The 27993-nt window shown below is 45.0% G+C and overlaps 1 protein-coding gene across 39 annotated transcripts in view; it reads left to right on the top strand.

Annotated features, from left to right (window-relative positions):
- MAP2 (microtubule associated protein 2) overlaps nucleotides 1-27993 on the top strand; it is a 343536-nt gene that overhangs the window by 115329 nt on the left and 200214 nt on the right. The window lies entirely within an intron of this gene.

The raw sequence follows: 27993 nt of genomic DNA, 5'->3' as shown, positions 1-27993 counted from the left end.
GGAAGAGTACAGTGATGACCACTGGAATCCACGTTGTTGTGCACACTTATTTTCCATATTTCTCCCCAACTCGTATCATGTTGCCATTGAATCTGACTTGCTTAATTAGACCTCCTGCCTGGCTCCAGTTCAATGTGCCAAGATTCAGACAAAGTGACCCCACCCCTTCCTATTACTTTGCTTTCTAGGTTCACAGAGATAAAAGAGACACTTCTTTCCCCTCTAACTATGCTGGAAAAGAGGCCTCATTAAATCAATTTCTTGGAGGAATGGATACCAGCGTGTTAAATGGGTTCTCTGTGCACATTGTGAAAGGGATTGTGTAACATCAGTTAGAGGCTGGACAGTGAGGCGACTCAGCAACAGTTTCCTGTGTTTTATTTTCAGTCATTTACAAATCACAGACCTGGCTCTTCAGGCATTTTAATAGACCAGAACTAAGCAACAATTGGGATGCTTTCTCTTTAGAATCACAGCTCTTGATAGCTCCTGTCCCATGCCTAAAATAATAAGCCACACTAGTGAGGCTTTAAAAGAAATGACCCATAAAGGATCGATGATGAAACAACATGTCTCATGTTGTGTTGCATGGATTTATATAAGAACAACAACCCAGTTTACACATAACACTAAACCTGGCTAAACCATGATTTGATTTAGGGCAGATCCACTCCATAAATTTAAAGCACAATCAATGCACACATCTTCCTCCAAAGAATCCAGGTAACTGCAGTTTGTTAAAAGTGCTGGGAACTGTAGATCTGTTAAGGGAGGGTGGACCACAGTTCCCAGGATTCTTTGGCAAACCATGTACTTTAACCATGCCCTTGATGTGCTGATGGTCTGGCTTTGTCCTAAGTGTGTCATCCAAAATGTCTTGAAACTGGGGTTTCCTCCTAATATTTTTCTGGGCTACCCCATTCAACAACTGTTGAAAGCAGCAGGGCCAACTCTAGATGGGGCAAGGCAGCAGATTTTAGAATACTATTAAAAGACGGGAAAATGTTAATTATTTAGTGAATTGGGATTTTTTAAATAAAAAAGCCCACATGTTTTTGGGTTTTAGTATCTGGTACATATGAGAGAGGGGGGACGCGGGTGGCGCTGTGGGTTAAACCACAGAGCCTAGGGCTTGCCAATCAGAAGGTTGGCAGTTCGAATCCCCGCAACGGGGTGAGCTCCCGTTGCTTGATCCCTGCTCCTGCCAACCTAGCACTTCGAAAGCACGTCAAAGTGCAAGTAGATAAATAGGTACCACTCCAGCGGGAAGGTAAACAGAATTTCCGTGTGCTGCTCTGGTCCGCCAGAAGCGGCTTAGTCATGCTGGGCACATGACCCGGAAGCTGTATGCAACGCCAGTTCTCTCGGCCTATAAAGCGAGATGAGCGCCGCAACCCCAGAGTCGGTCATGACTGGACCTAATGGTTAGGGGTCCCTTTACCTTTACCTTTAGATATGAGAGATGGTCCATCTTTTAGAGAAATAACAGTCACTAGTGTGATAGCACTGACATGCAAAGGCTATGAAGGCTGGAGATTGAGTCTTAGTTCTAGTGAGCTAGCTCTGCTATCTTAAACTATGTTAAACTATGCTATGTTAAACTATGCGATGCACAACACCAGACCCTCCAAGTGCCCCTATTTTCAGGGACGTCCTGATTTAGGGAAGCTGCCCTGGTTTCTGATTTGAACCTGGAATGACCCACTTTTCCTTAGGGTGTCCCTGTTTTCATTAGAGAAATGTTGGAGGGTATGGAGTTATCCACCCCTTGAGCCATCTGAAGGCAATCCTGTATAGGAAAGTTTTTTATGCTTAATGTTTTATTATGTTTTTATATATGTTGGAAGCTGCCCAGAGTGGCTGGGGCAACCCAGTAAAATATGTGGGGTATAAATAGTAAAATTATCATTATGGAATGGGGTGTTTCTGTTTTCGTCAGAGAAATGTTGGAGGTTTAAAACCCTTTGTGGTTTAAAGAAGGAAAGGATTCCATGACACACTCTCCATCCGCTAAGAGAGAGATTTATGGCCTGCATGAGTGTGTGTGTGTGTGTGTGTGTGTGTGTGTGTATGAGAAATAATTAAATTAAAATGTGTTGGATGATGTCTTAGGTTGTGTCTCTGCAGTGGTGCTCAGTTCAGCAACTCAGAGATGGATGGATTTGACTCACACTCTCATATTGCGCAGTCAGCTTTGTTGTCTGCTATGTGCTATATCTAGTACAGGTTCCATTGCTGACTTAAATCTTCAGCCAAATTTTAATTTAAGAAGCCAGATTTTCTGGACTGTGAATGGCCTTGCATTTAGATCTTGCCATTTGAGAGATAACAGCGACTTAATTTGAGAGCAGCCTTGCAATAAGTACAATTGCTGATTATTTGTCCTGGTGTGTGAACATTTGGCTTTCAGAGACCCTCATCTGGCAGACATGCAAATGAACGAGTAACATTAATAGTTAAGAGTGGGGCCTTTTTATTGTTTGAGGGGGGTGGACTGTATGCCTTCTCATTCCTGAGTGCAGCAACTGTTAAAATCTAAGCAAGGATTCAGATTTCGGGAACAGCCAGTCTAGCTTCCTGGTGAGGTAATGGCCTATGTGTGGGGTGTTAAAGGATCAAAGGAAGGGGTTATGTGCCATAAAACATATGGGGGGGCTATCTTTGAGTTGAGGAGTCATGAGCTGTTCCATTCCTGTTCCATTGTTCGACAGTGGAATTTGCTGCCAAGGAGTGTGGTGGAGTCTCCTTCTTTGGAGGTCTTTAAGCAGAGGCTTGACAACCATATGTCAGGAGTGCTCTGATGGTGTTTCCTGCTTGGCAGCGGGTTGGACTCGATGGCCCTTGTGGTCTCTTCCAACTCTATGATTCTATGATTCTATGATTCTATGAGCTGTGCTGGCCTGATTAAGCCCATTTCCCATATGGACTAGATGACCCTTGTCGTTCCTTCCAACTCGACAGTTCTGTGATTCTGTGATTCCTGCATTGTTCTTTATCAGTGCAGCCTTGGTTTAGACCCCTTACTTCTGCTCTGTTAATGCTACAACCTATCATGGTGATATCTGTTTACTCTGGCAGAGCTGCAGGAGATAGACACCGGTGCCGTTGCTGACATTTTTTCACACACATGCATACCACAGTTCAAGAAAACCTGGCAATGACACCATGAGCTGATGCTCTTTATAATACTCATTTAAATCTCGGCCCCACCCCCTTCACCATGACTTTAAAATTAGAGTGAAGAAAAATGAGCAAGAGAGCATTGCTGTCACTTTATTTTTGACAAGGCAATTACTGTGTTGTGTTCCATAACTCAGATCTGGATTTGTGGCTGTAGATGGAAATTGTTGTCTTGATGCTGGTGCTAAGTTAGAAAAGAACTTAGTTTTTTTAAAAAAAACACAACTTTATAGAGCTGTGTAAAGTTGCATTTAGTAGTTCAATGTATGTATGCTAATTTGTCCGCCACCCCATCCTTGAGAGGAGGCAGGCCCTGTGGAGGCTTAGCCTGCTTTATCTCCACAAAGCTAGAGCACTCCATAATACCTTTACCCAGCTGCAACTCACTAGCAACGGCCGCCCTACTCAAACTCAAGAGAGCCTCTTTAGTGCTGGTTAATGTCTATTTCACCCCCTGTCAAAAAAACCCGGCAATTAAGGCTGCATGGGCAGATTTAGAGGCCTACCTACCCTACTGCTCCCTATCGGCAGAGACTTCAATGCCCAAACGGGAACAGATGATAACTGTCTTTACACTCAGTACAACCAGTTCCTGGACCATGATAGCCAGGCAGCTATAGGCGTTACTCGCCTCTCTAAAGATCACAAATGCAACTTTTCAGGGCTCTGCTTAGCCATGGTCGCAAAACGGAGGGAACTGTTGATATTAAACGGCATCAAAGAGGGGGGCCGACCTGGGGAAAACACACATTTTTCCAAGGCTGGTGGAAGTGTTATAGATTATATTCTAATCTCGAGATTCACGTATGGCTTTCTCACGAAGTTTCAAGTGGGCTGAGAGTTACCATCTCCCTCTAACTTTAGTGTTGAAGGCCCGCCTTTCAAAAAACCCATTGCCAACCCACAATATACTCCCACGGTGAATTTGGGTATACCGGCTCCCAAAAGAATTAAATGGTCCCCCGTGCTGAATGCAGGCCTCCTTCAATCAGTGGAGCTAAAGAACATACATTCTGCTATTGTTTTGACTAACTCCACGGCTGTGGTCCTAGAGCTTTTTAAGATACTTATAGAAAAGCTGAAAACACAATTATCATCTGCAATACAGAATACAGCCACAAAGAGGGCGAGGGGTCTAGCAAGCTGGTTCGACGCAGAGTGCAGACAAGGAAGCATTTGAGAACAATTTATTGCAAATATAGGAATACTGGGGCACTCCCTTTATTTACCGCATATATCTCCATAAGTCGGAACTGCAAACAACTATTAAAGAAGAAAAAACAAAAAGCTGAGCAAATCGCATGGCAAAGCCTGGTCAAGGCTTCGCACAAGAAGGACCTAATTTGCTTTTGGCGTACCATATCTGGCATACTGGACCAGGAGTGTAACAGACTTATTTGTACTGTTGAACCCCGAGAGTGGATCTCATACTTTCAATCATTGTTTTATTATAAGGAAGCTCAGTTTAACAAGCCAAGCGTGCAACCAGAGGTTTCACCTCACTGGCCACCTGTAAGCACAGAGGAGGTAGAGAATTTGATTGCACAGCTAAAGAACAACAAGGCCCCTGGCATAGATTATATTCCCGCAGAACTTCTGAAGACCAACATTGGGTGGTGGGCCCCCCTGCTGGCGACAATATTTTCCCACATTGATTCAACAGGCCTATTTCCCTAAGGGTGGGCCGAGGCGATAATCATCCCAATTTATAAAAAGGGCCCCACATCGGACCCAGCAAGTTATAGACCTAGTAGTCTTTTACTTATACCTAGCAAGTTATATGCAAAACACCTCTATATCAAATTAACTAGTTGTATGGACACTGAGGCTATCTTGGCGGGGGAACAAGCTGGATTTAGGCAAGGCAGATCTACCATAGATCACTGTTTTGTCTTAGCACATCTTATTGACAAATACGCCAAGAAAACCCGTGGGGTCTTATATGCAGCCTTCATTGATTTGAAGGCTGCCTTTGATTCAATTTCATGAGTAAGATTCTGGGCCAAAATGAATACATGTAGTATAGATAAAAGATTGTTATTTTTGATTAATGGCCTATATAAAGATACTGTGTTGTACGTAAGATCCTCCACAAATGGTCAACTCATAGGCCCTGTACCAGCCACCAAGGGGGTTAAACAAGGCTGCATTTTAGCTCCAGCTTTATTTAACCTATATATCAATGACATGGTTAAAAGCTTAACATCTCTGGAGTTCCATGCTCCTAAACTGGCCACAAAACCAACCTCGGTGCTCTTATATGCTGATGATGGGGTCCTCCTATCCCGAACAAAAATAGGCCTAAAAAGGTTGATAGGAGAATTCTCAGCATATTTCAAGAGAGAACAGCTGGTGGTAAACTATCAGAAAACCAAAGTCATGGTTTTCGCAAAGAAACATAGATCACATAGCTGGAGCATGGACAATCAGCCAATTGAGCAGGTTAAAGCCTTTAAATACCTGGGCATAGTCTTCCAGTGATTGGGGTCATGGGATGTACACCAAAAATGTGTTAAAGAAAAAGCAGCCCAAAGTGCTAAGATGCTGTCCCGTTTTTGCCATACAAAGGGCAGCAAATACATCCCAGCAGCCCTTGAAGTTTTTCAAGCCAAATCTTTGGCGCAGATCCTTTATGGGGCCCAAATTTGGACGGGTAATCACTGCAGCATTTTTGAAACTGTCCAATCCAAATTTTTAAGGCAGATTTTTTCTATATCACATTGTGTCCCAAACGCAGCATTACGACTGGAGGCGAGTCTTCCCTCTGTAGAAGCATGGTGCTGGCAAAGAACTCTTAATTATTGGCTCCGTCTAAATCTAAATCCACCCGGTCTACTGCCCTTAGTGACAGAAGTCCCTCATAAAAGTGTGTGGTCTAAAATTGTGCACCAAAAATTCCTCTCCTGCGGACTCCACCCACATCAGCTTCTCACGATGGGCTTTATTAAAGCAAAAAGGCTAATTGGACAGCGTCTGAAGGACTTAGAGCAACAGAACAATCTGGCCATTATAAAGAAACTCTGTCCTTGGTATGCCTTTTGAGCCCCCCCCCCCTCAGTTTGATTCCCTGGCACCATATTTGTATAAATTAACTATCCCAAAATACAGAGGTGCCTTCACACTGGCCAGACTGAATGCGATGCCCTCTGCCGTACTTGAGGGCAGATACCAAAAGATTCCAACTGAGAAACGACTCTGCCCCTGTGGAGATGGCAATCTGGAAACAGTGGCTCATGTTCTCCTGTCCTGCCCCCTTTATAAAGATCTGAGGAATGAGATCATCACGCCACTCCTGCTTACCATCCCAGGCCGCCCATCTGAGGCCACACTGTTCTTTCTTTTATCAGATCAAAATGACAACAGCAAAGGTTGCTAGGTTTATTGAGGGTGCAATGAGATTAAGGGCCACTATCTGAATGATAATCTTGGCCATTTGATTGCCCTTTTAACCCATTGTTGTCTTTTTAATTGTATATATTGCTTGTTTTATGTAGCTATGGCCATTGGCTAATGCAAATAAAGTTTGTCTATCTTTCTCTGCTCATGAATATTTAGTTGCCTCTGTATTCAGTGCACCAATAGGAGTAAATAAATATGGAGGAGTAGGAATAAAAATCTGGTTTGGTGTGATGTTTGACATTACCTACGTTTCCCAACCTTTTGTGAGATACAAAACTTCACAAATAAGAGAAGATGCATCTTTTCTGCATCTTATATGGAGCTGTAAGTATAACAGATGCATCCCAAATATGATTTGTAACCCGTCTCTCAATTAAAACTGACCACCAATCAGTTGGTTTACTAGAAGCCCGGAATGATATGGCATTTACACAGTCTGACCCTATTCACATGTAGGCATTTTATGTTTTTTATCTTGTATTTTCATGCTGTGAATCACCCTGAGATGAAGGGCGGTATACAAAAATAAATAAACAGTGTGCAGGGTCATGCTGCTGAAATCACAGAATCCTCCACCATTCCTGCCTGTCTCTAGCTGGGGAAATGCAGACAAGAGGTGGGTTTCTCCTAATGGGTGAATTGGCACTCATGGTTTGTTTTCTGCAAAAAATAATATGCAGTAAGCCCAGGTTTGCTCTGCATTTGCCTCACTATGCCAGGTATGGCATGGTGTATTTTCTTCTGGGATATTTGAATGATGTCATGTTAATTTAGCTAACCCCACCCTTTACTCTGAAAGCGGTGTAGAGAACCTGTGGCTCTTTAGCTGTTGCTGTACTACAACATCCATCATCTCTGACCATTAGTCATGTAAACTGGGGCCATTGGGAGTTGGAGTCCAACAATATCTGGAGGTAATTTACACTAAAAAAAAAAAAAAAAGTTTAAATTTATGAAAACACTGGCAATGTTTTTCCGGTGAGCCTGGTGAGGAACCTAGGGACACGAGGGGACCCTTGGAGGCTGAGAAATGAAACTCTAAACCAGAAGTGGCTGATTAACAAAGTGCTGCTTCTGTCAGAGATATATGAGGTCATGAGAAAAGGTTGACAGTGAGCAGTGAGGGTTCATAAAATATTAGGGCAAAGTGGAATCAGCGATGGATTCAATACTGCTATGATTTAGTACACTGCTGTTGCTGGCAATGAAAACTAATTTCTGGTATGTGTTACACAGACCAAAGTTTTGCTTATATACAGAAAGAAAGTAGCTGATCCACAATAAAAAAATAAGCACTAGCAGGAACTTAATGCTTTTCTTAGAATCTACTGAATGTCACAAAGTATTGCGGGGTAGTAAGTCAGTTTAGGGTTGTTGTTTTTTAAAGAGAGTTCTTCCCCAAGTTTGATCTTAAGTGAAGGCTCACCTGCAAAATGTGACTGTCTTAAGAGATGCTGATTTGGGAAGGTTTTTTGTAAACCATGCCAAAGCGAGGCATTAACTGGGACAATGAAGAAATGGCTACTCTCCTTTTCAAAATGCAAAAGCCTTAGATCTGCCTCTAGTTTTTGTTGCAATAATTTTCATTTAGTGCAGTACCAGAAAAAATGTGTCAAATAACTACTACCCATTAATTATACCAGGGATTGCGAGAGCAGAAAAGAAAAGAAAAGTTGAAACAGGTGTACAGATAGACATTTAAACAGATGGAGCATAGAATGACTGATTTTGCTTCGTGGCCAGGGCTACCATTATTGAGCTGTGACCTTCCTGGTCATCAAACTTCAGTTTTATCTGTTACACCAGAAGAATCTGACACTAAAGTCTGTAAACCATACCTGAAGGTCAGGAGTTAAGCATCTTTGGACTGGCAAGATTGTGTGCATGACACCTTAGTATATCATAGTACCGTTATCTGGTTTAGAACTTAATTTTAACATTGAGAGTTTTGCTGGAGACAAATAGACGCACATTCAATCTGCTAAAAGTTAAGCCATTTTTTAAATAAAAGTGTCAAAACATCCTCGGTGTAGGTATGTGTTTGATTAATATGCTAAGTAGATTGGGGCAGCTAAATCCAAGCCATGTTCCTTGACAATAATCCCAAGATGTCTGTACTTCTAGAGTATTCATGAGGGAAATGAAATCCACTTTTGCAGTGGGTGTTTTTCACCTCTCCTCATGCAGCCTCTGTGTGCCCCCTAAACCTATTCTATCTGCGCTCCAATTTTCCAGAGCAGATTTTTTTGGGGTGGGCAGGGGTGGGAGTCACCACCCCCTCTATTTGCACATGCAACAACTTAGTTGAATCCTCCCCATAGTTATAATTTTCTAGTCGTATACTGTATAACATTTTTCAGCATCAGATTGGAGATCTTGTCTCCTTCAAATAAACTAGAAGTGATAAGGCAAGAATAAATCCTGATTTATAGATTGTGGTTTGTTTAGAGTGAGATAAACGATGAGCTTTGGTTCACACATAACACTAAGACAAACCATAGCTTAGCTTCAGGTAGTGCAGCAGCAGCAAGAACGGATGAGGAGGAAATGGGCTGCAATTTTCTTACCGAGTACCAACTTGCTGACTTGTTCCTGGTAAGCCAAAGTTTGTCTTACCATTGATGTGAACCAGGCCAATATATGAATGAATTACATTACTTCTAACATTTTGAAGGTGGATAAAGTGAATTAATATCTGCCTGAAAAATAATGACCACCAGACTCCTCAAGAAAGAATTTCCTATAGTAGTGTCTTGATTATGGTGCTAATAATGTTCGTTAAAGTAAGAGAAATATGTATTCTATGAAAATGATGAAACGACAATGCTAAGGTTGACTCCAAACCATGGTTTAAATCAGTGTAAAACCCAAACCATGATTTGAATTTCCATATATAAACAAGCAATGGCCTGGTTCATCCTACATGGTTACCCAGACTGCACAAATGTTGTACAAAGAATAAGCTTTGGCTACAGCTCACAGCAACAGCTGTGAGGTTCAGAATATAAACTAAGCTAAAATTTGGTTTAGCTCAACTGAGAGCTACTCTCCTGTAAGCCCTACATTGTGCCAGTCCCAATAAGCCATAAATTCATTTGCCATGTTATGTGAAACATGCCACTCTTTGGCTTAGAGCAGCTTCTGTGCTTTTGATTTCCATCTACGGAGCTTCATAACGTCCCTCTTGTATCTCTGTGGCCACTGGAAGTAAAATGACAACTGCAATTATGCTTTGTCAATTTTTTTTTCAAATCATGGTTTCTGTTTCTTGATTGTGGGCTGATGTCAAACCATGACTTGTCAAACCGGACATCATGCCAAACCCACACTTAAGCTGCCTTAGCCATTGTTTGGGATGATGTTTGAATTGATCTAACTTGTGGTGCTCTAACAACTTTGTGGACGTGATTTGATAATGAAAAAAAGAGAGCTTTACACTGGAAAAAGTCCAGCTATTCTAGTATGTTCGTGGAGAACCACAACATTGTACACAATGCAAGAATTAGGATAGCATCTTTACCTCATCAGCTCATAGATGGTGTTTCTCCTTGTGAAAAGGCATTTATCTATTAGTCTACTAGTCCGATTAGTAAAATTACATTCTGGCATGTAACCAGGTTTTAAAAGCAGGTTGCGGTTTAGAGCCAATCTGACAAAAGAGGTTTGTTCTTGTGGCCATATACCTAAAATTGCCTTATTTTACTTTGTCTCTTCTCCAAACCCACCAGATTTTGTTATGTTCCAATCCTGGCACTCCTTCGCTCTGCCCTCTGGCCATCCTTGGTTCCACCTGCTGGCTTTGCCCTTGTTATCAATAGTTTTTAAATCAAAAATTGGCCAAGTTCCCTTTCAGTCACATATATTTCTGACACAGAGGAAAACATGGCGGCAAGGAAGGGTTAGGAGGCAAGAAAGGAGGAGTGAGTTAATTCTATCAGGTTCTGTTGGCTGTCTCCTGAAATTTCGCAAGCTCTCCATTTCTCAGTAATGGAGAGATTAGAGGTGGTTGGTTGATAGCCAAGAGAGGCAGTGACTTGCCTGCCCTGACAAGAGTGCAGTTTCAGAAAAAAAGCTGCCCCCCCACCTGACAGATACAGGTAATTAAACCCATAGGATCTGCACAACCAAATTGTGGAGATTGGGAAAATGGAGGGAGAATGCTTTGGTTACTTACAGCCCTAATTAAAACATGTGTAGCATCTACTTGCCACTGTTACGGGCTATTGCTGTTAATAGGGGTTTTACAGAAGGTCAAGGATCTTAGAGGGCCAAGGCTCAGGTAATACTAATGCTTGTCCATCAACTGCATTCACGACTTAAAATCATAGAATCATAGAGTTGGAGGGACCCAAGGGTCATCTAGTCCAGCCACCTGCAATGTAGGAATCTCCGCTAAAGCATCTATGACAGATGGCCATCCAACCTCTGCTTAAATACCTCCAGTGAAGGAGAGTCCACAACCTCCCAACTTATTTGTTCCATCCTCTGATTTGGCTAGCCAGTCCAGAACTGGCAGTGATGTAACATGTTACTCACCTCTCCCACAATTTTTGTCACTATTAAATTGAGCTCACCCGGTCACCCTACCCCCTGCAAGATAGCAGAAATTTCACAGCCTCCTATCTGTTATCCAGATAGTAAAATATAAATGGTTCTGAAATAAGGTTATTTGCTTCTTCCTGTATCTTACAAAAATATGCAAAAGTCCCATGTTGGCTCCATTGTGTCTTATATTTTTCGAGAGATTATGGCTCATAAGCTTAACTTTTCAGAGAATAGTCAGGTGTGTGTGTGTGTGAGAGAGAGAGAGAGAGAGAGAGAGAGAGAGAGAGAGCGCGCGCGCGCGCGCGCGCGCAAGCGCTTTTGTTGGGTCTTAAGTTTGGAACTTCCTTATTTTTTAAAAAATGTTGTTTTTATTTATTTCAGTAGTACATTAATTTCAAATCAGTGAAACAGCCCCTGAAGGGAACAGAAATTTATTATAGTTTCTTAACTAATTTGAGCACTGAAAGCTGTACGGTACTGCAATTCCCTTTTTTTCAGGCTTGGTAAAACTGGAAGAAACTTGCATCACTAGTGAGGAATTTCCTGAACCTTTCCATAGAAATGTACCAATAGCAATAATAATAATGACAAACAAATCTGCTCATTAATAGCATAAGCCAGGTCTATGTAAATTCTGTTCTTATTTTGATTTATTGGTGTGTTTTCTAGCTTGCCAAAATGTAAGGGCTTTTGTTCAATATTTTCTCCCCAACACAGTGTACTTACTTAGCCCATGTCAACACATGGACCCCAGAAAACTAAAACAGGCCTGTACATTCAAATATATATGGTAACATTACAAGTGGTGTGTAAACATCATAATTCAGGCTGCATTTCAGGATGCTGCATTTAGATTTTTTTGTTCTTATATGAAGGTGTTGAGCTTAGTTTCCCATTCAGTCTTAGTTTCCCAAAGGGTGATGGGAGGAGAATTGCTAACTATTCTTGCAAGGGAAAGAGCAGATAAGGTTAACAGATAAGTCATAATTGTGGTAATCAATCTGCCAATTAACTCATAAAAGAAATGCAGGTAACTCGCATCTTATGCGAGGGTTCAGTCCACACATAAATGCAAAAACATGTAGAGCCAGGAACCCTCAGAATGGGCTTTGGGAAGGTAGTGTGATGGCTCTGGGATGCTTTCAGAGCTCTTGCACCATCTGCCTAAAGCCAGGTAACCCCACAACAACAGCTGTGCGGGGGTATGTTGGGAAATAAGTAAATTGAGAGTATACGCACTCCACTCTCATTTTATTTATTTATCCCCCCCCCCCACATCTGTGCCAAGCTGTGATTTTGTAAGTCACAGTTAACATTTAAGTGAATTTTTACTTCAACTATGTCATGTTCCATTCAAACACAGGTTAATTTCCTTCATATTGCTGGTGAGTATGAAACTAAAATGTTAGGGAGCAGGCTGGGTCAGCATCTAGCTTTCTACGTGCAGGCTGAATACCCAAATCTAAATTCATTATTGTTTAAAAGTTCATGAATACTGTTCCTTGTTTTTCTCCAGTCATTATTTGGTTCAGCACAGCAGTGCAGTTTGGTATTCCAATAAGAACCACCGATTATGCAACGTATAAATCAGAGAATCATTCAAAGCCAAATGGTCAAACTCAAGAGTATCTACTTCTGCATGGTTTGTGAAGCTGACAAGGCATTGATTGTGCTGCTCCAGGAAAAGCTTGGAAGGGAGACACAGCACTTGCTCCTTGTTGCCGTATAACAGTTCATTGTTTGAGGGTGGGGGGCATGCCCTCAGCGGGGTTGTTGTCAGATTACTGAAATAAAGCATGTGAAATTATTCCTACCCTAAAGCACTATATAAACAGTATGTGAGATTTAGGAACTCCACAGAGACGGAGTTAGATATATTTTAAATTGGGTATCTGTCCCTTAATAATTCATATTGTTTTGTGGCACATCAGTTATAGTGTCTCAACTGTTCTGACACACTTGGCAACTGCTGGGATTTAAGAGCGGTACAGACCTGTATTTATATTTTTACCCACAGCTATAAATGTGAAGCCACTTCAGATTTTAGATTTTTACCTCATGGAATTGGTGTTTCCATAGCAAACTCACTAAAAACACTCTTGGTAGCAATTTCATGATTCCGCTTTAAGAATCACTTGTCAGAGCCAGGCCCCAATCCAAACCCTTTAAGGAATATCAGCTAATCATCAGGTTGCCAACACACAAGCTATGGCTGGAGCGTTAGCCTATCATCCTGCGTCCCTTTTTCCAAAGTGAGAATTTCAGCATTAAACTGTACAAAATGCATATACATTTGTAATTTTGATCCTTAGGCCCCAATGTTCCTTGCCACCTTCCTTCCCGAGGGGGAAAAGGTACATGTTGATGTTGATTTGAAAGCTGTCAAATATCCAGGCATAGGGCAAGGTCCTATAAATAAAGAGCCTAGTTTGTCAGTGATGGACTCAGCTACACTGGTCAATTTATAATGTTAAAAAGTGTTATAAAAATGTAACACCAGATGGTGCTGTAGAGCAGAATCCAAAGCCAATGGCAGATTGCCTTGGGAGCCTTTCTCCCCCCCCCCAATAGCATTTTTTCCCATAGCATTTTAAAAATACCTGTATAGATCCAGCCCTAGCCTCCAGTTTGCAGCCTTCAATTTGAGGTAGCCAGCCACCCTCCCCATGGGAATTAGGATCATAGAATTGTAGAGTTGGAAGGGATCCTGAGGGTCATCTCCTCCAACTCCCTACAGTGCAGGAATCCTGCCCACAGCTGTCCTCTTGTGGGATCAAACCACCAACCTTCTGGTTAATAGCCAGACACACTGACCCATTGCGGCTCAAATGCTATTCTTCTGACAGGTTGTTTTTCTGGCAGGAAGGTAGAGGACTTTTGATGTGATGCAACAACTGGTTCTTAAAATGGTTTCAATCAGCTTCTAAGAATGAAAACATCTTGGTATTCTACCATATAGGACTGAGGTTTTCAACCTTTTTGAGTCCAAGTCTTCCTTGACCAACTACATTCTTTCTGTGGCACCCCTGTGGTGCCTGCAGAGCTGGCAGCCTCTCACCCTTTTTTGAACACCTTCCCTTGTGGTGGGTTCCCTCAGCTTCCTTTCCTCTCCCCTCTCCTTAGGAGTCCTCCAGGCACCCACTATTGCCGCCCCTGGTCTCTGAGGTGCCCCCACCCACCCCAAAGAGAGGTGCCTCCTCACTTGTCTGTCCATTCCCAACAGCAAGGGCTGGTGGACTAGCTGGCTGGGCTCCCTCGCCTGCTTGCTTGCTTACTCAAGGCCACCTCAGCTCCTGGCAACCAGCACCCACTGGCCAGCCCCCAAAGCTGGGTAGCTTGTAGCCAGGGCTGCTGCAATAAACAGCTGTGCATGCCTTTGGGAGGCAGAGACTCGAGGGGGACAGAGGCCATTGTTGCCTGCGGCACCCCTCAATATCATTCAAGGCACCCCAGGGTGCCGCGGTACACTGGTTGAAAACCACTGATATAGGGTACAGCTGTGAGTGTTCAATGCATTAGAAATAATGTTTTATGTATTTAATGGACTGCAGTGTTAGCAACCTCTCAAGGCTTCTTTCTTGTCCTTGGAATCAGCAGACTGTTTGGCCTTTTCCACATTGGACTTATCCCTTGATACTACACAACTTGGGGTCTTGGGATTCCAGCTCAATACATAAGGTTGTTGGAATGCCAGAATCAGTTGTGATTCGGATGGGTCTTCACCATTTTTTACTTAAGTTACTGAGACATAGATTTTGTACAAGGTTTTTTTGTGTGTTCTTAAGGCAACAATTCAGCTTCCAGGTAAAAAATAAAAGCAAAAATGTCAGATTCTTTTCAGATTATCATATTCTTTCAAATTTGAGAAGACAAAAAAAAAAAAAGTTTTTCTTGGCTTGTCCATAGGAAAGTAGATAATGGGAAGTTTTCTACATTGGTTTAAGACAGTTTCTCTGAATTGAAACTGCAGAGGGCAGTGCAAATCACAGATGCCATAGCTGGTATTTTCTCTTTCTACTACATCATGTATTGCAGCAAAAATAATTCAGGTTTTTTTAAAAAATAAAACACCCCAAAAGCCTTGAGCCCTGAAATTATGTATCAGCATATTGAGAATTGGGAACCCAGCTGAAATGTGCACATATAGGCTGAGCAATTAGTTCCCCACCCAACTCACTGCATGATCAGATGGCAAACACCTGCTCAGTCCTGGAAATTGGGGATAGGCTGTCAAGAGATTTCGTCTCCAGGTGGTGCCTAGCTTCCGTCAACATCACTGCCTTTTTGCAACTTCAACCTTTGATTTCTGTGAGAGTGATATGAGTCAGGTCACTAATGATAGCTGGGTGATACAAAGCTTTGGCATGGCTTCTCCCTTCCCCATCTGTTCTTTTCTCTCTGTTGGATATAACCCTTTCTTAAAAATATTTTAAAATTAAACATTCGCAATACAAGGGGAGAATGGGGGAGGAGCAATGACAGGGCAAAAAAGGAGTTCAGCAATCTCCACTCATCAATAATGTTTTTTTCTAAAAATATAATTATAATCCAGACATTCAAAATGAGGGATTTATACCATGTTATTGCTGTCTCCTCCCCCTGCGTTCCTTCTCACATTCCAGAATGGAAATTAGTTGCAATCCTAGCACTTCACATCCATATATTATACTTTTTCATCTGGAACAAAACGCCGGCATGAGTTAAGAAGCCTCTAACACCTTCTGAAATGGTTCAGTGCTAAATTCTCTGTTGTGATAAAGTGAGGTGCAAACCCATTAAAACTGAAGACAGAAGAAGCTATTAGTTTGGGTGCTCAATTGTTTTTGCTCTGTTTTTTTTTTAAAAAAAATATATTGACCATTGCTCTCATAAAAAACCCAGTCTTTCCTCTACTGCCCTGGAGAGATAATTTCACAAGTCAACACAGGAATATTACCTTGCTATGCAGCCAGAGCGCCCTCCCTTCCTCCTTGTCATTTTCCATTTCATTACTTTAGGTTTCCACTCATCATTTCATCTTCTTAACCACTCATTAACATCTTTGAATTGAGGATGACTTTGAACATTACATTCAGGCAGATGGGTGAATAACTTGCACTTCCAGTATATCATGTGGGAACACAGGGGAGTCAGTGCTAATCCAAACAAATTCTTGTTTATTAGGATATGAAATCCCTGGGTGTTTTAGTCACACCCATATGCTTCTTATATCCTATTCAGCCAGTGGAGGCTGCTCCATGAGGGCAAACAGAACAGTGTCCCACCAACCTATTCTGCCAGCCCCACTTGCCTGTCTTCTTAGACAACCTGCCCTGCTGGTGAAGTCTCAGTTCTTTTGCCCTTGTAGAGCTCAGCAGGGAGGAGGATGGAGACTAACCTACAACTAGCTGGCTCCATCTGCCAGTGATTCTGCCTGTCACTGACTCTGACTGCCATGCTGTTGCTCTCTCTGCCGTTGAAGACAGGCAAGTGTTCAATGTACCGCTCAGTTTCTGGTGAGCAAAAACTTGTGCATGGTTCAGTTGTTGAAGAGATTGTTATGGGAAATGCAAGTTTGCAGCAGAAAGTTCTAATGTTGTTATTTATTTATTTATGTGTTATCTAGTTCTCCCTGTACTCAACGGCTCAGAATGGGTAAAATTCAGAAAAAAATACTCCAAGCAGCAAATTGTAGATGAACAGAGGCCTACTGTTCAATAGCTATAAATGCTTAAAATAAAGTAAGCTCCACTTGTAAAACACTTAACCTCTAAAATGTTGAGAGATTTGTGATCACTTGTGATCACTTAATTGAATCATTTTGATGGTAAAAGCCACCACGGAATGTTTGGTGGGGCTGTCCGTGCTATTGGACAACCCCTAGGCATCTTTATGATGATGATTATATTGTCTCTAGAATATCAGCGTAATTGGAAAAACCCAATTAGATTAAATAGTGTTACCCACAGCAGCTATGTGCTGTACTGCATGTAGCATACGCAAAGCATAATCTCTACGTGCCCTTTTTTAAAATAAATTATTTTTATTCATTTTGCAATACAAAAATATAAAAACACATAACACAGTTTTTCACAGATACATTTTTTGGACTTCCCTCAGCTCTTCTGCAAATCCTCAGTTTTAATCCTTCTTCCGCATTTCTTAATCTAATATTACCTTTTGTTAAAAACCTCCTCCCTCTTATTCCCTTTTTTACAATATTTCTAATATTATTTTCAAAGAGCCTCTTGCAAACCTACAAACGTTAATTGTTCATCGCAAATACTTTTCAAATAGTCTACAAATTTACTCCAGTCTTCAGTGAATCTGTGGTCTCGTAGGCCTCGGATCCTTCCTGTTAATTTATCAAGTTCTGTGTATTCCATTAACTTCATTCTCCATTCTTCCATCGACGGTAGTTCTTCTTGTTTCCATTTTTGGGCTAGAATCTCATGCCCTTTTTGAGGCAGCGTTCTTATTATTTTGTTCTAAAATCGAAACATCTTGATAGTTTTCTACCCAGCATTTACAGGCTGTGACTATTTAGTATTTATGGCCAACAATACCTTTGAATCCCTTATCAGCTTTCATTGGAGTCTTTGAAAAGAGCTACGAAATGAAGAAGCTTTCTGTTCAGTGTGCTGGAAATATCTCTGGAAATACTTTCCCCAAAAGATTAAGGCGTCAAGCCAGGAATGTTCAATGGTCCTGTTGTTTTTGTGAATCTCTGTTCAGATATTTCCTGTTTCAAAAACTCACGAATTTGGGTCCAGTCCCTTGCTGGTCTAAACTACAATCCTGCACCCAAAGGACTTTCTTTTCCGCCCTCATTGCCTTCTTTTAGATTGCCCAGCTGTCAAAGTGCTGCCGTGACAATCCATACAGGTAGAATTCCTCTGCCAGGGTCTAGAATAGACCTAGCAATGCTGTGCCCTCTTGTCTTGGCCCCCAGCCCCCCAGCCCCCAGCCTGTTTGCCTTCTGGCTTACTACCCACAGTACACAGTCTTAGCCCTACAGAATAGTTTCCTGAGAAACAGAACAGTCCATTCCATCACAGCAGCTCAGCCAATTGAAATTAGAGTTTCTTGCTGCACTGTAGGTAGATTCAGCACACCTGCAATCAAGGCTGTTACATTTATTGATGGAAGCAAAAAAACTGCCAGCCCTCCCTTCACATGATAATAGATGTGATTGATAAAACTATGTTGTTGATAGAACTGGAATTCGTTCCATCTGTGTAAGATCTTTATATTATCCAGAGAACTTAGCAGAGGCCACCAAATTTAGTGACTGTATGCTAGCCGTCCTGCTGTATTTTATGAAAGCTATACTCTATTTTATCCTATTTAAAATATTAAGTGATTAATCATTTATAAACTCTTTTAAAAGAGTAAAGGCCATTTTAGCTTTCGTTACAATAGAGCCTTTTGTTTGAAACTATTAATAGAGAGCCAGCATGGCATGTGGTAATACTTGGAGCTAAATAACCCATTTTGAATGCCTAGGCTTGACTACATGGACTCTCCTTTAACAAGTATATTTCTTTACACTACAACTAGTAGCTGAAGCTGTAGCGAGTGGGGCTTACTCTTGGAAATAGTCTCCCTTGCAAAGTGTAAGCTCATATTTTCTTCTGGCACCCCTGAGTATAGCCACATAATTATATTGCTTTCACACTTCTCAGTACAATATCCTTTTCACTCCTTAATGATATGTATGTTAGAAAGGTATTAATACTGTGCCAGTCCCAGACTGGGGGGGCTCCTCAAAACACTACCATCTGAGTGGTTTAACAGAGAAAGCCCCAAAATTTGTACACACACAGGACTGTTGGGAACAACAAAAAAAGGAAGTGAATAGTTACAAGCCAACAGACAGAAAAAGAGGACAGTGGAACACAAATGTACACAACAAGTTGTATGAATTAGGCTTTTATTGCACTTGGAGTACTTCAGTTGTGTATTATACCAGTTCTAACTCTTCAGCAGTCTGGCCAGGACTGAGGATGTAGGTAGACATTGCTGTAGACAATGTGAAGTCGCCTCATTATTACTACACAAACACAGAGGACACACAAGCCTAATTTATATACTACCTTCCTGCACAGAAAATCCATGTGGCTAACTAGCATGAATTCCTTTAAAGAATTCTGGAAATTGCAGTTTTATGAAAATTCTGAGAATTCTTCTCAGAGAATTGTGTTCAGATTTCCTTGGGGAAAACCATAAAAACCACGAATCAGTTTAAACTTTAAATGAAGTATTGTAACTGAGACCTAGGAACTAACTTAAAACAAACAAAATTCATTCCTTTCAGACATTTAGATCAATTTTTTTTATTTACAAATTTAAAATCTTATAAGAAATAGCTAGAGTCTAAAAGAAATAACTTGTGAAACTCAACAAAGGGATTAATAAAACATAATTATAACTTTGTATAAATGGAACTGACAAGCAGCAGGGCTATTTTATTATATCCTTTGATGTAAAATGCAACACACAGTGCAAAGCTTTGTCTCAATTCAGGCTTTAACAAGTGGGAGGGAGAGAGAAATTGTATGTGAAAGTGGCAAATCCGTGTTTCCATTAATAAAATGTGAGTGAAAGTAGCAGTGTAATGTGTAATTCTAGGAAGGCTCCTTTAAAATAAAATTCTGCAGTCTAAATATGAACAGCAAAATGCAGAATTCTGGGACTTGTCTTCATTGTGCAAATGGAATAAATCTGAATATTTTTTCTTATTTTCTATTTTTACTAGATTGCATAATTTCTTTTCGGTTTTCTAATTCTAGAGAACAGCAAGGGCTTTTCTCATACAGAGCAAAGGGCTCATTGTGGAGAAAACACAGCTGTACACAACCATTGGAAAGCTTGCAAGCTGAGATGCTCAGGAATATGTAACCATGTCCCTGTATCACATTTGTATGTTTTTCTTCTGGATAAGGCCCCTGGTCTGCAGATCTTATGTAATTTCCCATTTGGAAGCCCCCCGCCCCCCGTTGGCCTGTTGAGAAGGAAGTGGAGTGGGTGTTTGAAAGTGACCTCCCATTTCAAAGCTGCTGCTGTTTTCGGCCCAGCCATTCGACAGGGTGAGACCACAGCTTCAGACAGAAAAGCAAACAAACCCGGGCACTGACGATTTCAGGCATGATTGTGTCCATTTTGGGAGAGGATCTCGTGAGATCTTGTAGAGTGCACACAAGTGCTTATGTGATTTGAATGGGATCTCGCCACAAATGGATGCGATCTTGCCTGAAATCTGCATCTCCGCCAGCGGCAAATGCTGGGCAGATGCAGGGCCTGCGGCGGCAGAGCAAGCAGTGGCAGAGGAGCAGGCAGGTAGTGGTGGGAGCAGTGGCTGTGCAGAGTGGCACTTCCCGTTTTCCTCAAGTGGCAAAACAGGACATGCTGCCCCTGTGTTTCCGTCACATCTGCCACTCTGCCCACGCACATTAGAAACTTCTGTGCCAGGATGTACCCTTCAGATTTTCAGTTGCTTACCCCTATTATAGTCTGATCCCAGGCTTCTGGTGTCAACGAAATAAGAGCATGCAGTCATGAAAGTGTCATGAAAGATTACAAAGCTTGGTGCTTTAGCACAAAACTAAGAGCAAGAAAAGCAGTTCCCTTGTATGAATTGTTACCTGTGAATGATATTCTGTTAGCATAATGGCTGAGAGGCTTGCAAGGGATAGATGTCTTAAGACATATCCTGCCCCCTAAAATTATTCCGAAAGCCCCCAAGTGCAGATTTCATTTGAGTCAATCATCTGAGTTCAGGTATGCTCATTCAGAGTCTGTATGTGTTGGTTTGGCTTCACAGCTGTGCATTTCTTTATTGACAGGTTCCTCACTTCAAATATATTTGTCTGATTTTGGATGTAACTAATTATCCAAATGTAATCTTGATGCAATCTTAAATGTACATCTTCAGAATAAAGTTCATAGAATCATAGAGTTGGAAGAGACCACAAGGGCCATCGAGTCCAACCCTCTGCCATTTCCTTTGAAAGCATTGGAACTTCTAAGTATATGCCTAGAGTGAGGGTACAAATACCATTTCTGTGTACCCTTTTTAAATGTCCCCAGTTGTGAAAGAATGAGAAGCAGATAAACCCTTTTTGCTAAAAAGTAATTTAAGAGAAAATGTTACAGTGGCCTAATGCAAATTGAATGAGTCTCTCAGCATTGTTCCCAGTGGACAAATATGCTCATTACCGAAACTAGCTACTCATAAGTAACCTAATTTACATCTTTATTAATTTAGTATATAGTTGCTTCCTTCATCATCTTATAAGAGATACAAAATAGGCACCACTTTGCTTGTGTTAAGAGCATTAAACCTTTTGCCTAAAGAGTGGCATTTTGTATCTTGAATACTACACATTTGTCATTGGCAGCTGACATATTTTTTTCCTGTGTTCAGGGAGTAAGCCCTTCTGGAACCTGTATTACTGGGGGAGGGTGGGTGAATTTAAGCCTGATGTTAAGGTAGCATTTTCCCTGTGTGGACCTGGTCAGTAAGGGTAGAAATGCCCAGAAATGAAGCGTATTTGACCAAAACATGAGGTGCACTGCATAGGTAAGGTTAGGAACTTGGTCTATGTTGTGGAGCACCCCTTTAAGCTACCAGGGGGAGAGAAACAGAGAAAATTTCAGTGGGTTTTCCTGTGGAAGGAAAGAGAGAGAGAAGCAGCGGCTGGAGATCAGGACCAGCTTCCCCACCAGAGCGCAGTGGGGGGGAAGAATCCCAGGTATCAGGGACAGCGTCTCCTCCAGGAGGGAGAGAAGATGAATTAGGGTTGACCACGCCTCCATCGGAGAGCGAGGAAACGGTCAAGAGGAAGGTTGCCGGCTGTGCGCGCGCGCCAAGTTCAAATGTACAGGCACAGCAGGTAGCCCGGATAGGGAACCAGGTCCTAAAGCCCGCCGGAGGGAGGGGCAAGAATCAGGGGAGTCAGCGTCAGAAGAGTCCAGAAAGGGTGAAACCCCAGCAGGCAGGAGGGCCCAGAGGAGGAAGGAGCTAAGGAAGAGGTGGAGCAAGGCTAGAGTCTTAAACTGGTGTGGAAGGGGAGGAGATTCAGACGGAGCTTCGCTGGTCTAGGGTTTAAGACGTAGAGCTACGCGCTGCAGCTTTGAAATGGAAACTGAACTTCAATAAAGACTTTTGTATATAACGACAGCCTGGCGTTGGTCCTCTGTGAGCTGGGACCTAGGGGCAGCTCTGACAGTAAGCTCCGTCTCCATAAAACCTTCGCAGCGTGAGTGGACGCAGCGAGGGACGAAGCTTGGTGCTTTGCGAGCTCACGAAGATCGGAAAGGATGAGTACCGATGAAAGAATGGCAGCCTTGCAAGAAGCAGTCACAAGGCTTAACATGGAAATAGCAGCATCCAGAAAGAGAGAGGATGAAGCAGCCGCTGCCTGCCGGGATCTGCAAACCAGGTTGGAAATGTTGACCAAACAGGGGCTACCGGGTGCCAGACCAGAGGGGATTGGTCTAGGAAAGAGGGGAGGCAGCCCCGTGTCTCATTTCGATGGGAGCCTGCAGCAGTATCCTAACTTCAGAGCAGACGTAGTTTTCGCGCTCAAGTTGCTGCAGAAGGACTTTAGAGATGAGGAGGAGAAAGTGGGCTTCATTCTGACTCATCTCCATGGGGAAGCTAAAGCGTGGCTGCGCAATCTGTGGCGCGATAATGACCCAGCCCTCCGAAATGCGGATGCCTTTATTAAGGCGATGGACGCTTGTTTTTTATCAGCGGTAGATGTAGATGTGGCCAGAAGGGAGATACATGGAGTGAAACAGGGGAAAGCCACTGTACGACAATATCACTCCCGCTTTTTTTGCATTGGTCAACGCGCTGGGATGGGAAAAAGACTCAGCTGCCGTCCGGGACCTGTTCTGGGAGGGGCTGAATGGGGCTGTGAAAGACGAAATTGCGAGGGGGGAGAGACCCCAGAGCACTAAGGAAGTCGTCCAGAGAGCGCTGGCGATAGGGGTGCGTCTGGAAGAACGTCCTTGGAGCAAGGAGGAAGGACGTTGGGGATGCACGCCAGCTAGATCACCTCCCTTCTTTCCCAGAGAAACAGCGCGCGCCCAGTCCACGCCTCCACTGGGAGGGGGAGAAGAGCCGATGGAGATAGGTGGTGCCAGGGCTCAGACAGCAACCAGAGCCCAAACACCAGGAGCAGTCAAGACGAAGGCTCCTAGAGGGAACAGGAAGTGTTACATCTGCGACAGTGCTCAGCACATGGCGAAAGAGTGTCCCCAGAGGATCCATAAGCACACTGCAGCCTCAGCAACAGTAAAAGAAGCAGTTCAGCAGGGAGAACCACTGCAGAGAAACGACGGAGTCTGGCTGGAAGCGGAGGCACTGGGGCCCAGCCAGACGAGTCAGTGAAGCAGTCCCCAGGAATTTTACAGCCCACAGACCCCCTCCCACCCAAACCAGTGGTGCAGCTAACCGCATCTCTCCAGCTTCCCAATGGGCTCACCATGGAAGTCCCTATTACCATTGACTCTGGTAGTAATGCAGACTTTATAGGAGTGGATTTTCTCAAGCAACATAACGTAGAGCTCCTACCAGCCACGATGCCCCTGAAAGTGGTCACGGTCGATGGCAGGGAGCTATTGGGAGGACAAGTGGTACAGCAAACACCGCCAATGGTGATGCACATTGGAAATCACCGCGAAGTCATCAGCTTCAACGTCACCCACCTGTCGGACACTCCCATAGTATTGGGCATGAGTTGGCTGGACAGGCACAGCCCGGCATTAGCTTGGTACCAGCGTCAATTGACCTTCTGCTCCTCCTACTGCGCAGAACACTGCATCCTCGCTAACCAGGAAGATGAGGGGCACGAGGATGGACCACAGCTACACTTAGGCATGTTGCAAGCGGTGCCCGAAAAGTACAAAGAGTTTTTGGAGGTCTTCTGCAAGAAGGAAGCGGACAAGCTGCCTCCCCACAGGCCATACGACTGCAAGATTGACCTCCTGCCGGGGGCGACGCTGCCGACGGGGAAACTGTATTCCATGTCTGAGGATGAACTGCATGAACTCAGGGAGTTCATAGATCACAACTTGAAGCGGGGATTCATCCGAGAATCCAAAGCAGTGGGGGGCAGTCCTGTGTTCTTCGTGAAGAAAAAAGACACGCCCCAAAAGAGGCTTGTAGTTGATTACAGAATTTTAAATTCGAAAACCAAGCCCACGGCATTCCCCATGCCCAAGATCGACGACCTGCTTGCGACGGTGAGGAAGGGACGCATCTTCACCAAGTTGGATCTACGTGGGGCGTACAATCTTATACGCATGCGGGAGGGCGACGAGTGGAAGACGGCCATGTTTACGCCCCTAGGCACCTATGAATACAGAGTTATGCCGTTTGGCTTGCAAAATGGCTCCCACTGTTTCCAAGCCTTCATGCACCACGTCTTAGCGGGACTCCTCTACAAGAAGTGCGTCTGCTTCCTGGACGACATCCTGATCTTCTCGGAATCGCAGGAGGCTCACGAGAGGGACGTCAAGGACGTTCTGCAGAGACTACGGGAGCACAGACTTTACGCCAAACTGGAGAAGTGCCAGTTCGACATGACGGAGGTGGATTTCCTGGGCTACAAGCTATCCGACAAGGGACTTGCCATGGACAGCGCCAAGGTCCGCTCTGTGTTGGACTGGAAGAGCCCACGCAATCGGAAGGAGGTCCAGAAGTTCGTCGGCTTTGCCAACTTTTATCGCAAGTTTATCAAGGGATTCACCATGCAGACGGCGGCCATCACGGACACCCTCAGCTCCAAGAAGAAGAAGTTCATCTGGGCGGAGCGGTCCTTTCAGACACTCAAGCGTCTCTTCGCGTCTGAAGAGCAGCTGCTACACGTGAACCCCAGCACGCCCATGAGGGTGGACACGGATGCCTCAGAGCCGTGGGGGCGGTCCTGCTGCAGCGAGACCCGCAAGGGGACTGGAGGCCGTGCGCTTTCTACTCCAGTAAACTCAGCAAGTCGGAGCAGAACTACACCATCTGGAACAGGGAGTTGCTAGCCATCTATGCAGCTTTCAAGGCGTGGCGGCACTTCCTCATCGGGGCCAAACACACGGTCCAGATTCGCACAGACCATAAGAACCTGGAGTACTGGCGCACGGCGTGGTTCCTGAACCAGAGACACATCCGCTGGGCGGAGTTCTTTGCGGATTTCGACTTCCGGATAGAATACATCCCGGGAGACAGCAACGTCATGGCTGATGCGCTATCCAGGAAACCGCAGTACCTCGAGGAAGCGGCACCGGTGGCGGCCAAGCACATTTTCGCACCTAAAGCGTGGGCATGCGCTTCGGCCAACGTGGACCTGGACGCGGTTCGTCGCGCGCTGCAGACAGATTCCTTCGCGCGCTCCAAGATGGAGGAGGTGAGAAGCGGCACTGCGAAGGACGACGAGTTCCAGATACGCGATGGACTACTCCTCCGTAAAGGGGCTCTCTACGTACCGGGAGACGACCTCCGCGCGAAAGTACTGCAACAATTACACAACGCACCTAGCGCCGGACACTTCGGCAAGGACAAGACGGCAGAATTGGTGGCCAGACACTTTTGGTGGCCCAGGATGAGGGGAGAAGTCGCGGATTACGTCACTAGGTGCGACACATGCCAAAAGGCCAAGCCAGTACACAGGCCGCCGGCGGGACTGTTGGAACCACTACAGACACCGCTCGAACCGTGTGAGAGAGTGGCCCTAGACTTTGTCACTGATCTGCCCAGCTCGCGGGGCAAAACAGCAGTACTCGTGGTCGTAGACATGTTCACCAAGATGGCGCACTTCATTCCTTGCGCGAAGGTGGCCACAGCGGAACAGACCGCAAAGCTGTTCATAGACCACGTGTTCAAGGTCCACGGCCTACCACGATCTATCCTGTCCGACCGGGGGCGCCAATTCATCTCGAGCTTCTGGCAGAAGCTGATGGGCATCCTGAACGTCAAGGTCAACCTAGCGTCGGCAAGACACCCGCAGACCAACGGACAAGCGGAGAGGGTCAACGCTATCATGCAGCAGTACCTGAGATGCTACGCGAATCAACAGCCCTCGACCTGGGTGGACTACCTACCGCTGGCCGAGTTTGCCTACAACAACACGAAGCACGGATCCACGGGGGTGACACCGTTCTTCGCCAACAATGGGGGTGACACCGTTCTTCGCCAACAATGGGCGGCATCCCAGAACCTTCCCGGGATTAGAGAAAGGGGAGGAGGGGGAGCCACAGGGAGCAGAGGCCTTGGCAGCGGAGTTGCAGGAGGTCCACGAGCAACTCCGGAGGCAGTTAGAACTAGCGAAAGGCAGAAGAACTAGCGAAACACGCCTACAAGATGCAGGCAGACAGACACAGAAGGGTTGGGGAGGACATCCAAGTGGGGGACTGGGTCTGGTTAGCGGCACAGGCAGTGCCGGCCAGATCGTTAGCTAAGAAAAAGCTCGGGCACAAGCAGCTAGGGCCTTACCTAGTCGAGGCACAGATCAATCCAGTGGCCTTCCGGTTAACACTCCCGGAGGGATCCAGAATGCACCCGGTCTTTCATAGATCAGTGCTCACGCCCTACAAAGCTCCTCACAGGTTTCAGGCGCCAGAGACAGCTCCGGACCCGCTCAGAGTAGCGCCCACGAAGGGGGGGGGGGTCGCCGGGGGCGGAACCACTCAACGAGGCCACAGAGATTTTAGACTCGAGATGGGGGGAGGAAGGGATTGAATATCTACTCGCCAAAGAAGACACCCCGGCCAGCGCCAACAGGTGGGTGCCGGAATATGCCGTGGAGGAGCAATTCCTCAAAGACGAGTTCCATGCACTTTTCCCACACAGACCCATGCCGGCAGATTATTTTGATGAATATCTTTTCACACCCACACTCTCAGCCAGCACGTTTCAGGGGTTCTCATCAGCTGAGGAAACGGCGCCAGGGACTACCTCTCCGGAGGGATCGATCTCAGGCTTTGGTACGGACCGCTCTTATTAGTGGGACACTCAACCCGAGGAGGAGTGGCGCAGGGAACTGCTAAGAGGGCCCTGGCACGCAGCCTCACCCGAGGAGACGGGGGGACAGGGGGGCATGGACGGGTTGGGGGAGGACCCTGGGTTCCAGCACACCTGCAAAGAAATGGAAGCGGAGGAGATCGACGTCGACATGCCCGTCACGGACTGGCAGCATGCCAGGGGGGAAGAACTGTATCCTGCACTCACCCTCACAGCATTGGAGCACCCGGAACCCACGCTAGAAGAGGGAGAGGGGGAAGGGGGGGCTTCGAGGGGGGGATGGATGTCAGGGACTCAAGAGCGGGAGCACAGGGAAGGGAGGAGATGGAGAGCGAGGGGGAGCAATCCGAGGGCAGCGTAGGAGAAGATGACAGTAGCCCGAGAGATTCCATGAGCCTCTCCAGCGAATCGGAAGATTCACAGAAGGGGGCGCCGGTGGCCAGGGCAAGGGAGGCCCCAAGGGGGACACTCCAGAAACACAGCGAATCAGAAGATTCCCAGAGGGAGGCGCCGATGGCCAGGGCAAGGGGGGTCCCAGGGGGGACGCGCCAGAAGCAAGGGGCCAGCGGGGACTCCCAGAGCAGCGGCTGGAGATCAGGACCAGCTTCCCCACCAGAGCGCAGTGGGGGGGAAGAATCCCAGGTATCAGGGACAGCGTCTCCTCCAGGAGGGAGAGAAGATGAGTTAGGGTTGACCACGCCTCCATCGGAGAGCGAGGGAACGGTCAAGAGGAAGGTTGCCGGCTGGGCGTGCGCGCCAAGTTCAAATGTACAGGCGAGCGGCACAGCAGGTAGCCCGGATAGGGAACCAGGTCCTAAAGCCCGCCGGAGGGAGGGGCAAGAATCAGGGGAGTCAGCGTCAGAAGAGTC

This window comes from Podarcis erhardii (genome assembly GCF_964252035.2).
Source record: "Podarcis erhardii genome assembly, chromosome: 1".
Taxonomy (NCBI): Eukaryota; Metazoa; Chordata; class Lepidosauria; order Squamata; family Lacertidae; genus Podarcis; species Podarcis erhardii.
The sequence above is the reverse complement of the archived record's forward strand: the minus strand, read 5'-3'. Positions and strand labels throughout refer to the sequence as shown.